The 15,462-nt window shown below is 38.1% G+C and overlaps 1 long non-coding RNA gene across 1 annotated transcript in view; it reads right to left on the bottom strand.

Moving 5' to 3' along the window:
- The window catches only part of LOC137095826 (uncharacterized), a 125,516-nt gene extending 112,226 nt beyond the window's left edge, over nt 1-13,290 (bottom strand). The window contains exon 1 of the long non-coding RNA XR_010908988.1: nt 12,945-13,290. This is a non-coding gene — a long non-coding RNA (uncharacterized lncRNA). The remainder of the gene's footprint in view (nt 1-12,944) is intronic.
- Nucleotides 13,291-15,462: the final 2,172 nt, after the last annotated feature.

Raw genomic sequence — 15,462 nt, 5'->3', positions numbered from 1 at the left:
TGATACAGATGCCACCCAGTTTCAGAAACACTTTAGAAACAATTCCTCCACCCCTAATTTTGTAATGAGCATTGAAACATTTTTTTCATTGATCACACAGGCCTGCCATACAGTACTATACATAATAGGAAATGCCATTAGAGCATTATACATAATATAACCAGTACACTCTGTATTTCATACAGTAATGACAATAACATAGCAAACATGCCTCCCCCAGGAACTCCATACAGTCCTGAATAGATGTTAACAGAAGGTGAAGTGCCACTGAAAGGACAACTGCTGAGCCAGCACTCTAGCTGCCCCTTTTATGCTACCTAGTCTGACCAGAATGAAAACTGCATCCTACTCAGGTCGGGATGCTCACATCTAATCGATTCAAACTCCAGATGTTTGAGCCAACTGCGCTTTGGAGCTTGTCATGCAGCTGCCCTATGCATGTACATAGAAGCTCATATAAGTAACATGAGGAAAACAGCCACATTCATTTGTAATTTACTTACTTACTTACAGTTCTTATATTCCAACTGCGCTTTGGAGCTTGTCATGCAGCTGCCCTATGCATGTACATAGAAGCTCATATAAGTAACATGAGGAAAACAGCCACATTCATTTGTAATTCTCAATAAAAAACGAGTAGCACATTGCCATTGTGGAGTGTAAAATTAGGGTAGGGTGATGCATTGCCAGCATGATAGCATTGCTACTCTTGAGTTCGAATGTATCCTCTTCTATGAACCATCTCAGAGGCTAAGACCATCCGGGGAGGCCTTGCTCTTACCTCCTTCGCAGGTAAGACTGGTGGGGACGAGAGACAGAGCCTTCTCAGTGGTGGCCCCTTGTCTATGGAACTCCCTCCCCGACAAAATTAGATCAGTGCCCTCCCTCTTGGCCTTCAGAGAAAAACAACATGGTTGCAGAACCAAGCATTTCGGCAGTGAGCAGGACAAGAAGTGAACACTGAATTTGTGCAATTGTTATTTGATACTGGAACGGTCTGGACCATGCCTTTGGATCATGTGATTTTAATGTTTATATTAATTTGTTTTTAATCCCTTGTTTTAAAATTTAAATGCAGTTACATTTTATGATTTAATTGATTGTTTTATGCTACTGTTGTTTTCATCTTTTGTAAGGCATTGAATTTTGCCATAGATATACTGGAAACTGCTTTGAGTCCCCCCAGGGATGAGAAAAGCGGTATATAAATCAAGTAAATAAATAAACTTGACAACAGTTGTTTAGATGGGATTAACTCTAGGTCAGAATTGTATTGCTATCACTGTTCATTTCTGGATACTTTTAAGCAGGAGATGATATTAAAACATGGTTAGAATAATTATTGCTGTACCACAAATGATTTACCTTTACAAAGGTTTCCCAAACTGAAATGCCTGAGCAGTTTCTTCTTCAGAGCAGAATGTTTCCATTCATTTCAATCACATAAATGGGGGAAAAAATGTTAGCATTTATTGCCACACAGTTTGGTGTGTGTATGTGTGGCTCTGTTCAAAATATCAAGTGCCCTAAAATTTGATGAAAAGGGCTTTGTTCCCAGTCAATAGTAGACACAGAGAGGGGAAATCTCTTCCCAGTTTGTCATCTAAGTCACAACTTAAATCCCAGCTGTTGCCTTTAACTGTGCAAGACAGCAAGACAGCACATTTCGTAGATTAAACCAATAAACTCGCAAACATAAAAGAAGCAAATCTCATAATTGTGGATTTCAATTAAAGGAAGGAGGATCAAAGCAAACATTCTGCTTGAAATTGCACAGCTGCTGTCTACACAAAATCAGAAAGCACGTCTTTGACTGCCCATAATTTTGTAGGAGAAAGGAAGAAAGAAAGAGAAGGGGAGGGAGACAGAGGGCTGAAAAGCCTGCAGTCGGAGGAATTGAGGATGCGCCTCACGTTCCAATCAGTAATACAGAAATATTGAGTAATAAATCCCCTACTTCTCTTGTTCTCAACATTGTGAAAGACAATTTGTTACAGCCTCAGTATTAAGATTCTGTAACAATAAAAAAAATTGTATGAAACGGTAGCTATGTTTAGAAACAAAGCATAAAGCAAAATTAAGGTACACAAAACCCCTTTTTCTTGGAGGATTTTTCAAGGAGCCCCAAATGTTACTTTCATTTACAGAGGATTTTCTTGTGTGTGTGTGTGTGTATGTGTAGAGGCGCACACATATATAAATACACTTTTTTCCTAACCCAAAAGGAATTCTAGTGATTTCACACAGTTTGGCTACCTCTGTGGGCTGTGTATGTAGGCCTCATCCTAATGTGTTGAATTATTATTGATGGCTGAGGCAGTTCTGCTCTGCTGGTGAACCAATAATGTCAAGGCAGTACCTGCAAGATTAATTATAGGAGAGAATAGGCTGCGGTTTCCAGGGACTGAGACATTAATAGAGACTGAGCATTAGTTTCAGGGGATTCAGCAGACAGCTGAACAAATGCCTCAGACAATGTTATACATGCTAAATCCTGGCACTTACTACTGAACAGCATTGAAAACTTTAGGACAATTATGTTTAACTTGGAGGTACAATGTATTATGAAACAAAACCCACATGCCACGCACAAAGAAAGGAAAATGAGGAAAAGAAAAATGGCAGGCCAGCATTACAAGTTCAAAATTTCAATAGGCTAAACAAGGAGTAAGGAAACGATTGACTTGTGCACAATATTGACAGAGAGGCACAGCAAGGAAGGGGTGGGGGAGACTTTTCTGTATTTATTAACACAATTAGAACTCTAATTTGTCTTCCTTCTTTAGGACCAACTCACCTTTTGTATAAAATAAAAGCTGAAAAAAACCCAATGCTAAACATGGGCTTGGGAATCAGATTAGGTAGCTGAAAAGATTGAGGCAGTTTTGTTAGGCTATTACTTGACTACTATTGCTGCAGTGGAAATTTATATTCCATGAAGCCTTTTAGCTATAGAAAACCGAAGCTATGCAGTGGATGAAACTGCAGCCATAGCAACAGCAGCTTTACCATTCCAGGCTCATGCTGTAAAATCTAGGCACCACAATTCTCACTTTGATATCACACTTAAAATCCAGATGCAATGATTTAATGTTGAATGCTGTTGATAGTTGTACAGTAATGGTGTTTTATTTCAAGCAGCATAATCCTGAGATTTTAACGACTTGATATTTAACTATCTGTAGATTTGCAATCGAAATAAAGAGTTCAATTTCTTTCTATGCTTTTTTGCCTGATTTCTGGTCTTTAGGGTGTAGAATGAATATGTTCTATGCATATGAATGGTCAGCTGTTGATTTCCCTTTGGTTATTCCTGAGGTATTCTGTGTTTGGCTATACAATCTGCCCTTTGAATGTGTAGGGAATTAGTTCCAGGGCTCCACAAAGATACGAAAATCCATGGATGATGAAGTCCCATTATATGGAATGGTGAACAAAATAGAAGCCTGAGGATCTGTGAAATGGAGGAAGGTGTGGATTTCCACTAAGCACTGTGCTTGAATTCTCACCATTTCACATGTCCTCAGACTCTCTACAGATCTGCATCTATCTCCAGTCTCATGTCTTGTTGGTTCCTGACTTCTTTTGTATATTGTGCATTGTGTTATATAGTTTGAATATATGGTTAGTTGAAACTGTAGATTCAGACCTCATGGATATGAAGGGCCAACTGCACAGAGATTTTGTTTTTTCATATCTGATTCAAGAGTCTATGATTGGCAGATCGCTGGGCAGGTTTTCCCGTGGCCCCACGGCCCATTCACTGTCACTTATTGAGTCATTATGGGAGATCACTTGTGGCAGCGTATGATTGAATGAACACTATGAAGGCATTAGGCATTTCCTCTGCCCCGCCTAATGCCTTCACAGTAGCTGGCACAGCCCTAATAATGGCACTGTTCTCCTACTTCCCCAATGAGTTCTTATGGGCAGTTTAGGTGTCATTAACAGAGCTGCTGATTCCTCTGTGGATACACAGAGCAGACTCAGGATTTTATTATGTGAAGCCATAATTCTCTAGCAAGCACACCATCACAGAAAGTAGAAATGTACTGAGATGAATACCTTCATTCAATGCTGCTTCTCGCATCATACAATTATCCCAATTTGACAAACAATGGTCTTATGATATATCAGTCTTCCTACATTTCTGCTTTTCTGTGATTTTTAAATTCCTTAGAACAATTTTGCCATTTCAGAAATAAAAAAGCAGAAAATACAAGAGTAAAATATAAACTAAAAACAAGACTACTCAGGAATCGTGAGCGAGAAAGGGGTGAGTGAAAGAGCAGAAAAATCCCACTCTCTGATGAATCTTTACTGCCATGATGCCAACATAGAAGTGGAGTAGATCAATTACACCAAGGTAGGTGACAGAAATGTTGTGGGCTATTGATTGGATTTTCTGGTCAATAGCAAGTTAATCATGGAGAGCAGGCAGACCAGTAGCAGGATGCACACAGTGGCACGCAATACAGACCATCACCAGCTTCAATGTTAGTTTCACTGCCTTGTGTAATGAAGTTCTCAGAGCTTTACTCAATTCAGCCATCATTCATCTGAGGCCCCTTTCACACTGCCCCTATATCCCAGGATCTGTAGCCAGATTATCTGGCAGTGGAGATGCATATAATCCAGTTAAAAGCCAGGCTCCAAATATTTATGTTTCATAACTTTGTGATGTACAAGGATTAAAACAAAAATTATTTCACATTATCATCTTCCTTTAGGAGTGACCTTAATTTGGGCATAATTTTATGTGTGCAATGACGTGGTTTGCTTGCTACCTGCTGCATGGTTGTAAAGGAATGGAGTAACCCTTTCCTTTTTTTCTACACGCTGCAGTAATCTATAATATCCCTGGGATCAAGGATTTGATTTTGCAGTGGTTCTCAACCTAGGGTCCCCAGAAGTTTTTGGCCTACAACTCCCAGAAATCCCAGCCAGTTTACCAGCTGTTAAGATTTCTGGGAGTTGAAGGCCAAAAACACCTGGGGAGCCCAGGTTGAGAACCACTGAGATAAAGTATTCTTAACCATAGAAAGAAGTGACTACTACAGTGATTTTGGTATACCTGTGGGATGTGAAAAGAAAGAAACCCCCGTACAAACAGCTTTTCATACTCTATTCCAGATTTTCCTGTTGTTATCACTAGAAGAGTCAATCATACATCACATGTCCTTAAGAAATGTGCAACAATATCATGCAAGTGAGAAATGAGGAGGAAAATTGAATGGGTGTGCACATCAGCCAAATTCACAGAACTGGATGCCCCAGATACTAGTGCAAAACGTTGCTTTTCAAGCATTTTATCAAAAAGTCAGGTAGAATAGTTTCTCATTCTGAAATGTAAGTTATGCACTAGATATTTACAAACATTTGATATTTGATGCAATGGTAGTCCATGGATATTAATACATCGGTTGATTCCATATGTGTATATTGGTCTTTACAATGTGAAATTATAACCTTATTCATTGCTTTTTTAAAAAAACCCAACAACAACACATCAATTGCTTTTATTAAAATACCCTATAAGTTTTAAAGCTTCTCCTGAATCTGAGACCTATATATCTTACAGAGTACTTCCACATATATGCCTATAAAATATTTCACCAAATCTAAATCTATACCACAAAAAATTCCAGGGATGTCTGTGTACCCCACACTAAGTTGCAGTCCAGTCCAGGGGTGTAAAATGTCATAAAGCCAAGGCAATGGGGTGGTGTCAGAAGAAGTCTGCTTCCCTCTGCTGGTTTTGTCTGAAAAATACCATGTGACTTTTTTATCCCAATGTCTGGGACAGAAAAGCCACCCTAATGGCAAATTTACCTAAGAGTAAATATCTGGAACCCCCCACCATCCAAACTTTTAAAATATATATTCCAATAAGAAACTCTGAAAGATTACCTCTCTGCTCCAGTTGATATCTGGATCAATTTTCATGGTGTATTCTTATCCTAGTTTTTATGGCAACCTTTTCCTTAGACCCTTTATTATTATTATTATTATTATTATTATTATTATTATTTAAAAAACCATTGGCAAATAGATAATGTTTGGGACATTGTTTATTACTACACAAATGACAACAATTTTGATTGTTTATTAGCAGTCTACTTCTGTCTTAGTTTTGCATTGTAAAGTACATATGGATTCTGTAAAGACCCATCCAGACAGGGTCCAAACAACGCCTCTGGTAAAATTGAATTAATTCAAGATAAAGCAGGAAAATCCTGTTTTGTCCCAAATTAATTTGATATTTGGTAAGACCTGGATCTTTAATAAGATTCGGGTATTTCCACATATGGGCCTAACATGGATTGGGCCCAGGGATCGTGTCACTGTTTTTATCAATCGTTTTATCTTACATTCTATATTTTAAAGTTGTTTTGAGCTGCCCGGGGTCTGCTGGAGAAAGGTGGCATAGACATTCCCGAAATAATAATAATAAAAATAAATCCACACAGCCATCTTGGGTTTTTCAGGCTCAATGAGTCCGGAAAACCAATAGGGCACCAACTCCTTTCCTAAAACTCCCAAAAGAAGGCTGTAGAATTTAAAAGAACTTACCTAGCCACTATTAAAGTATTTCTGGAGTCCTTCTGGTGAGTAGAAATGATATGCCAGCAGACTGGGGGGGGGGGGGGGGGAGAGAGAGAGAGAATTTGCCACCTTCTGCAGTCTCCTGGCACATCATTTCTACACCCCAGGAGGACTACAGAAGTACTTTAAAGGAGGCTGGGTAAGTTCTTTTAATTTTTACATGCTTCTTTCTTTTTGGGGGGGTAGGGTGGGTGGATGGGTGTCTGGGTGTCCTCCCAGAAGGTACCAGGAGAGTGTGGGTTTTGGAGGGAGGTGTGGGGACTTAAACATGTACCTAAGCAGGTTTCTTAAACCCACTTCGGCATGCATTTAATTGCTGTCTGGAAGAAGCCTAAGACAACTAAGAAGAACATTACTTCCACTATGATAAAAACAGAGTTAATAGGAAAAGGGACTTATTATGAATGGTCCACTAAGCCATAATGGTCTCCAAGATCAAATTCCTCAATTTTTTCCCTGATATCTTCTGAAAGAACTATAACAGCTGTTTGTTTAGACATTAAAACTGAACGAGACAGTATGCATTTGCTAGAAGAAAAATAGAATTATTGGATACACAAAGGATATATTAAAATTATTGCATATCGTATCAATACATGTGTTACAATTGCATCCTTCTGATTGTTTGGAACTTACAATACGTGATACCTTGATTCAAGAGTTTAATTTGTCTGTGACTGAGCTCTTAACTCAAAACACTCTTATTTCAAAGCAAATTTTTCCACTGAAATTCATTGAAATGCTATTAATGCCCTGAGTCCCCTTGGGGAGATAGGACAGAATACAAATAAGTTGTTGTTGTTGTTGTTGTTGTTGTTGTTGTTATTATTATTATTATTATTATTATTATTATTATTATTATGTTCTAGCCTCCAGGCCCACCCCTCCATTTTTATTACATTTTTTTTTAAAAAAGGATTTTTTTTATAAATAACAAATCATTTATAAATGCACATTCACACAAAACAATAAAAAAAGATCAACTTTAAAATGGTAGAAGCACAAAGTTGTGCCAGGAAAGCACAAAACACAAAGTTAAGAGGCATGCTTTACTCCTTCCAGCTTCCCTTCCTCTCTTACTCTCTCTCCATGAAGCCAAACATACCAGGAATAAAAAACACAAAGAAACAACTAATGCAAATTTTATCAGAGAAGACAAGAGCAAAGAAGACAGCAGTCTCCCAAAGTGGACAAGAACACCAGGCACAGAGGCATGAGGTATGGAGGCTGCTTCCTTGAACCGCTAAAGCCATGTACTCTCGTGCTAGTGTTCCCTCTGGTTTTAGCGCTGAACTAAAACCCTGCTCTTATGTCTAAAGAAAATCCGGGCAGAACAATACCTCCTAACTCGAAATGCTCTTAAGGTGGGATGCTCTTAAGTAGAGGCTCCACTGTATCTGGTTTAATTTAACATTTTAATCATTGCTTAGCTATTGATCAGTTTCATTTCATTTTATGTTTGCTTTTGTAAATCATTTTTAAAGTTAGAAGAAATAGGGTAAAATGGTCAAAATAAATAAAGAACTTACCTATAGCACAATATTTCATTTTAAGAGCATTTCATGCTGAATTTAGATGTGTAAGCAGAATAATTGGTTTATTGCCCTTACATTGTCCATGAATGTGTCTACCTCTCCGCAACATTGATAGTTACATCTATAGTACTTCCTATCCGATGGTGAATAGCCATTGAAGTCTCAGTGTTAAAAGTAGGCCTATTTTTCTCCTGCATATTAACATAGGAAAGGAAAGTGCACTAAGTTATTTGAACACCATGATGAAAGGAATGAGATTTTCCTAGCACAAAGTCAATTTCTGGCAAGAGATATGGTGGGAATGTACAGTACAAAAAGGATTAACAGAGCAAAATAGCTTTTAATCTCTATCCGCTTTTCCTTCCCTCGGGGAATAATTGAAAACTCCTGCCAACCCAATCTGGCACACTAAATATAGTAATATGGCCCAGATTCTGTTTGCATTACTTTTAAAATTGTTGGTAAGGCCCAATTAAGCTTCTTGTTTATAGTGGACTACTCAAAGCTAGCTGACTACCTTTCATTATACAGGGCAAGTTTAATGTAGTTGTCTCTCCCTCACTTGTACTGGCTAAGTCAGAAGGAAGATTTTTTTTTTGTCTAAACAAAGGAAAGATGTTATTAGAGAGTACACATTTAACAAATAATGACTTATGAGAAAGCTCAGGGCTACTAATCTCTATTATGTACTGGCCTGAATCCTGTTGTTAGTTGCAAGTAAAGTAGTCTAATTGAAGCAATGAAAGTTGTGTGTTATAACAATTTACTCAAGAACGCTATGCTACATGGGACAAATCAACAGGATTCAAGTTCATGAATAAGAATCAAAATATCACTTGTTACTTACAATGTAGATGTATGCTAGAAATATAGTGTAATGTTTTTAATATTTCCTCAATAGCTATTTAGGAATCAAGCCTATTTTCTTCTGGTTACAAACTCACCATAGAAATTTCCACAAAACCATATCCAACAGAGAAAATATGCCAAAACACATTAAGAATCCACAGTTTCCTGACTTCAACTGATCACATCTCCTTGTATGAACCTGCCCAGATGCTGAGATCCTAAGAAGAGGCCCTTCTCTCAGTCCCACCTCCATCGCATGTTTGGTTGGTGGGAATGAGAGTATGGACCTTCTTTCTTCTTTCTGAGAGTATGGACCTTCCCCTCAACTCTGAAACTCCTTGCCCAAGGAAGCCAGAATGGTTCTGCTGCTAGAATCCTTGCTGTCCTTCTAGCAGCAGATTAAAAGCTTTATATTCAGGCAGGCTTTTAAAGAAGAAAGTTTTTAAGATGAAGTCATGGGTTACAGTGTTTTTAGCTAGGAATAGGTTTTTTAATGGTTTTAAGGGTTTTAACTTCATTTTATTACTGTTAATGTTTAATTCCATTTTAATGTTTGTTTGTATATTTTTACATTTTAATTGCATTGGTTTTATCTTGAGTCTCTTTTGTAGAGAGAAAAAGCAGGACACAAATAATAATAGTAATAACAATAACAACAGATCTTAAACATAGTTATGTGCAGTTAGGAGGATGGTTATTGTTCCTTATTGGAAGCAGTCCTCTGTTTGAAGGGCTATCAGAGGATAGTTTTCACTTTGTAAGGCTGGGTCAGAGTTCAGTATAAAAATCTGAGAAATCGGAGAATATGACCTTTGAAGTTGCCAATCAACACTTCACATCTAAATAGAACAATGAAGAAGCAAACAAGTTGACTGATCATACTGTGGGGAAATGCACTGCTGTTACACTTACATTATAGGCATTCTTTCCAGATTAGGGTGTCCCTGGAAAATGTGAATTTTATGAAAGACTGTGTCTAATGAAGTATACAGCGATGTGAAATCCTGAGGTCACAGGTTTCAGAGCACAATCACAGATTATTAAAAAAAAAAAATGCTTTTAACCAAGTCAGACCATTGGTCCAGCTAGCCTATTTTATCAAACCCAACTGGCAGCAGCTCTTCAGGATTTTGGACAGCAGTTTTTTCCCCATTTAGATATGAAGATGCCAGGGATTGAAAGGGGGATGTTTTATGGACTCTGCCATAGAGCTGTAACCCTATCTCCAACTGATCTGAATATACACCAACATTTCATTTTTTAAGTTTTAGAAAAATCTCACTTGTGCAAGCATAAAAACACAAAACTGCTTATAAAAGTATAAACTAGATATTAGTATGCAAATGTTCCAAATAAATGTGTTTCTATCAGGAAAGACACATATTTTGGTTGGTGAATGACAGTAGATCTGGCATCTATTGGCATCCTTATGAGATTCATCTAGCTCCCTATTTAGCTGTATAGTTATATTCAGTTTTCACATAGACATTGAAAAGATGATAACAGATACACTAACTTTTCATATAACAGTACACACAGATTCATTTCAAGAGAAGCTTATGACAGAAATTGACTCATTTCATATTCCATTAAAGTGATCTGTCTGATACTGAAAAGCAACATTTTAGAGCTGACATAAACCTGAGGGGTGTGTGTATACCAAAAAATAAGGAAATCAGGAAAATGGGTTATGGCATAAAGTAACAAGGAGAATTTCATTTGTGCTACAAAATTCTGAATTTTGTTAAATGTAAATACAAATGTCTCAAATATAGGGGGAAACAACCAATTAAACGGGAATGAGAAAATATCTATTGCTGGTTTTGATTGCATTATTTCTTTGTCAGGATGGTTCTACACTGGCCACATATCCTGGGGTTGAGCCATATCCTGGGGTTGAACCAGGATCAGCCCCAGGACGGTTTAGACCACCCCCGCTCCAGCTACTGCAGAAGTGGGAAAGAGTTCTGATTATCCCATGCTGAAGCCAGTTCAGTGAGACCAGATGTGTTCTCCCCTCATCTCTTCATCATAGTGGCCAGTGGGCACAACATGGCTTGTGCCAGTCATTCATCACATGGAATGACAGTGTCTGGGGCACTGATCCATGTTGTACCCACTGGTCACTGCATTGAGAAGAATCGGGGGGGGGGGGGCATCTGCCTGAGCCAAGGAAACACAAATAGCCATGTAAACATATGCATCTGGTTCTGTCTCAATACTGACCCAACTGCTTATATAGACCCACATTTGTGGCTTCCTCGAGATTCTGAAGGGAAAATTGGAGCAATCCATAACTTTGGTTAACACAGGTAAAGGCTGCATTAAGTAGCATGGGTCTGCATTAACCTGGATCAGCGGTATATGTAGATTAACCACCATGGAGCTGCTTTGTTGGTCCTTCACCATAAGCAGTCAATAGATGTACCCAGTATATGCACTGCAAATTTTGAAAATGGATATCTGTTTAACATGTAGTTTCAATTCTATTTTTCATCTACCAGTATCTGATATTTAGCATTTGACAATGTTGATATTCAAAACATATATTTGCTTTTCCACTGAACTGAAATAGAAAAAGAGATGTGGAAAGAAAGGTTCTGCTCATATTCTTCAATAATTTCAGTAAGATATCTCTAATTGTCTCAGCCTCAGTGAACTAAATAATCCATATCAAACATTATTTCCATGTCTTTCATCCCCACACACATGCCACTTTTCTAAGTGGTTGAACAGGAAGCCAACTCCATTTTAATATAAAAATTACATGCAGAAAATAGAACCAGGCCACACAATTTAAGATTAAAAACATGATGTTCTCATACATTAGAACCACAGAGTCTGAAAAGACCACAAGGATCATCCAATCCAACTCCCTGTCACGCAGGAATACACAATCAAAGCACTCCTGGCAGAAGGCCATTTAACTCCTGTTTATAAATATCTTTTGAAAGAAGCTTCACAATTCTCTGAAGCAGTGTATTTCACTGCCAGGCAGCTCTAGTAGTCAAGAAATTATTCCTAATGTTCAGGTGGAATCTCTTTACCTGTTGTTGATTCTATTATTTTGTCCTCATACGGATCTACAATGTAGAATTAATGCAGCCTGACACCACTTTAACTGGTGTGGCTCAATGCTATGGAATCATAGAAGTTGTAGTTGGTGAGGCACCAGCACTCTTTGCCAGAGAATGCTAAAGACTTTGTAAAACTACATTTCCCATGTTCCCATAGCATGTGGCCATGGTATTTAAAGTGGTGTCAAACTGCATTAATTCTGCAGTGTAGATGCACCTTCAGTCACTTTGCAGAAAAAAACAAGCTTGCTCACTCTTATTTCAAATATTCAAATATGTCTATCATGTCACCTCTTCGCCTTCTCTTCTTCAAATAAAATATACCCAGATTCCAAAGCTGAACTTCATAGTATATGGTTTCCAGATCGTTCACTAATTTGCTTGCCCTCTTCTGGAAACATTACAAGCTTGTCAATTTGTTTTGAATTGTGTTGCCCAGAATTGGACAACTATTTCAATTGGTGCTTGATCAAAGCAAAATAGAATGGTACTGTTATTTTCCTTGATCTAGACACTATATTCATGACAGAAATATGAAAGCAAAACTCCGTTATTTTGGAGTAATACTTAAATATCTCCATAAACCAAAGTACAGCCCACAAATCATATTCAGCCCCCTGAATCAGTTTTGAAGCAAATTAGACCTTGTCAGTCCTGTGCCATCGCTGCCTGGAGAGCTATAGTTCTTAGTAAAAAACAAGGACGTGGCAACTTTTCCCCATGGGATTACTTCTTGCCTTCCTTTAGAGAACTAGAACTCTCGAGGATCAACAAGACACTATAGATAACTCAAAATAGGTTTTATTGTTTACAAGGAGTTATCTTTCTGAGGCATTAAACTTGATATTACAAAAAGGGTAAAGAAAATATACATTACAGTCTCTGGTTGTCCTGGGTCCAAGGAGTTTTCCAGCTGAGTAGCTTCCAAGTTCCCTCTTTCTCAATGGCTATGAGGTCAAAACACTCACAACCCCAGTTCAATTGCCTATATTGAAGACACAAAGTCTTCCTCTTGATACCAAAGGACTGGTTTGAAGGTGCTTAAGATTCCTCAACGTCGTCCAGATGAGCTGGGCATGAAGTATGAATCCTAAGGGTATAAACTTGAGAATTGGTGGTAAGAAATGACTTGACCAAGGGCTTTGAGCCAAGCCTTTCGCATGTCCATCTGTTGAGCTTTTGGTGGTAAGAATGAAAATGAAAGTATTGTTTTTCTCCCTAGGAAGGGGTGGAGCCAAACAATTGAGCTGGAGGAGCAAGCCAATTGATGTAAAACATTGATTGACAGCTGTAGATAACCAATCAATTCAACTATACATTTACAAAGTAAACAGGCATGTCTGGACATGTTACAACGGTCCAAACCTTTGCAACTTAAAGTTTTACATACAGGTGATGCCAGTTGCGCCATCACAAGTACCTTCAATGATATTCCAACGACAAATTAGACAGAAAAATAGAACAATTTCTAGTCCTTAGTGGTGATTATGCAAAAACAACTACAGGGCTTTCCTGTACCCTTTTGGGACCCAATCCTACACTTCTGTTTTGTTTGTTTATTTGTTTTTTATATTTCTGATGCTTGCATGGACTAGAGGGAGTCTTGAAGTACAAAACTGTTCTAAGACTTTAGACAAATAGTGCCCAATTGTGCCATAAACATATTATGATGGACCAAGTCAAATACTATTCAGATGATCAGCTGAGCATATGGATGAGAAGAAAGAAGACTGAATGTACTGTCCCTATTTTTGATCTTGATTTATTTGCCTGAAGGCCTGAAAACAGTCTGTTCATGTATAACTATATTTTGTATATGTAGAACATAGGAGTGCCAGGTTCCAGAGGGAGTGGCAGACATATATATATATAAACGTCACATAAACATATGGCAGTCAGAAGCAAGGACAGCATATATGATCCTTCCCCATCTGCATATGTTGAACAGATGGTCAGAATAGGACTTGAGAGACTGTGCATTGCTAAAGACTGTACAAATTTAACCACCTTGATCATTTCAAATCTCAGTTACAAAATTGGACTGCTTTAGAATTTTTCTAAGATTTTTTTTTAAAAGAAAGAAAACATCACATCAAGACCTGAACACAACTACTTCTGAAATGCTTTTTCAACCATGGTCAGTTCCACCATCTTTTTCAAACCACATAATTTTAACTACTTTCACTATGCTCTTGATGTCATTTTATCCCATTTATTATATAAACCAAGTATCCCTTATCCAAAATGTTTGCCGTGTATATGCTGTGCTCCACCCTGAGTCCCCTTCGGGGTGAGAAGTGTGGAATATAAATATTTTAAACAATAAATAAATAAAACGCCTGAAACCAGAAGTGTTTTGGATTTTGGGAAAAACAGTTTTTGAATGCATATATGTACATATTGAGATCTATCAGGGCGGTAAGGGGGCCTGCATGTTCAAATGAAATTGTGGACATAGCCATTGGAGGCATGTACTCCCAAGAGGAGCCACAGGGGACAATCCAGATCAAGAACAATCTGAAGACCTCAATGGCAGACAAATGACAACATGGTACATGCTGTAATGGCTGTGAAGGTGGAAGAAGTCTGAAACAGATGAGAAGCCACCACTGGATGGGACCCTCATTTTGTGAAGACTGTGTTGATTGGCTGTGTACTAACCTCCACAAATTAAAAAAACTCACACACAGGGATCTTCCAACATAAATAAAGCTAAAGCAACAAAAATCACATGGCGAGTGGCAATGGGGGCAGGATATAACGAACCATGGGGAAAAGATTTCTGCTGCCACCACATCACTAATGCACAGGCTGAGGTACTATTGAGAGGTTGTTCTGTGACCCACTTTGTGTCACTAGAGTCTTCTTAGAGGCTATTAAAAGCTGACTTGAATAACACTTTGACCACAAAGGTATTCACACTGAGGCTGATGTAAGTTGATAAAAATAACAAGAACAGGCTTGAATAATTCAGGTACAAATGCTTGTTGGTTTCAGTAAAGTTCTGGCATAGAAAAGCTTGTGGTTACGTTTGAGAAGAGATCTTAAAAACTTCTGAGTTTCAAGTGTTAAAGTTTCAACACAGAAAATTACTCCAGGAAATGAATCTCTGAAAGCAATATCCACAAAAATCCCCCTTAGGAATCTAGCCAAAACCCTCCTTAGGAAAAGAACAGACCACTAACGGGGTTCTACTCTACACAGTATTCTAGCTATACTTCTCTATAGCTACCCTGAATACTAAACAAAGGACTGACCCAAAGTCCTTCTTCAAATCCCCAAACTGCTCTCACTAACACCCAACGTCTTTGTTCTACCCTTTCCAAGCTCCAACTCCAAACTGGCAAACTGGGAACTCAAGCCTCAGTTTAAAAGTCACTTTTTTCCTTCAGATC

The sequence above is a fragment of the Anolis sagrei genome, chromosome 1 (genome assembly GCF_037176765.1).
Source record: "Anolis sagrei isolate rAnoSag1 chromosome 1, rAnoSag1.mat, whole genome shotgun sequence".
Taxonomy (NCBI): Eukaryota; Metazoa; Chordata; class Lepidosauria; order Squamata; family Dactyloidae; genus Anolis; species Anolis sagrei.
This window is presented reverse-complemented; position numbering and strand designations above follow the sequence as displayed.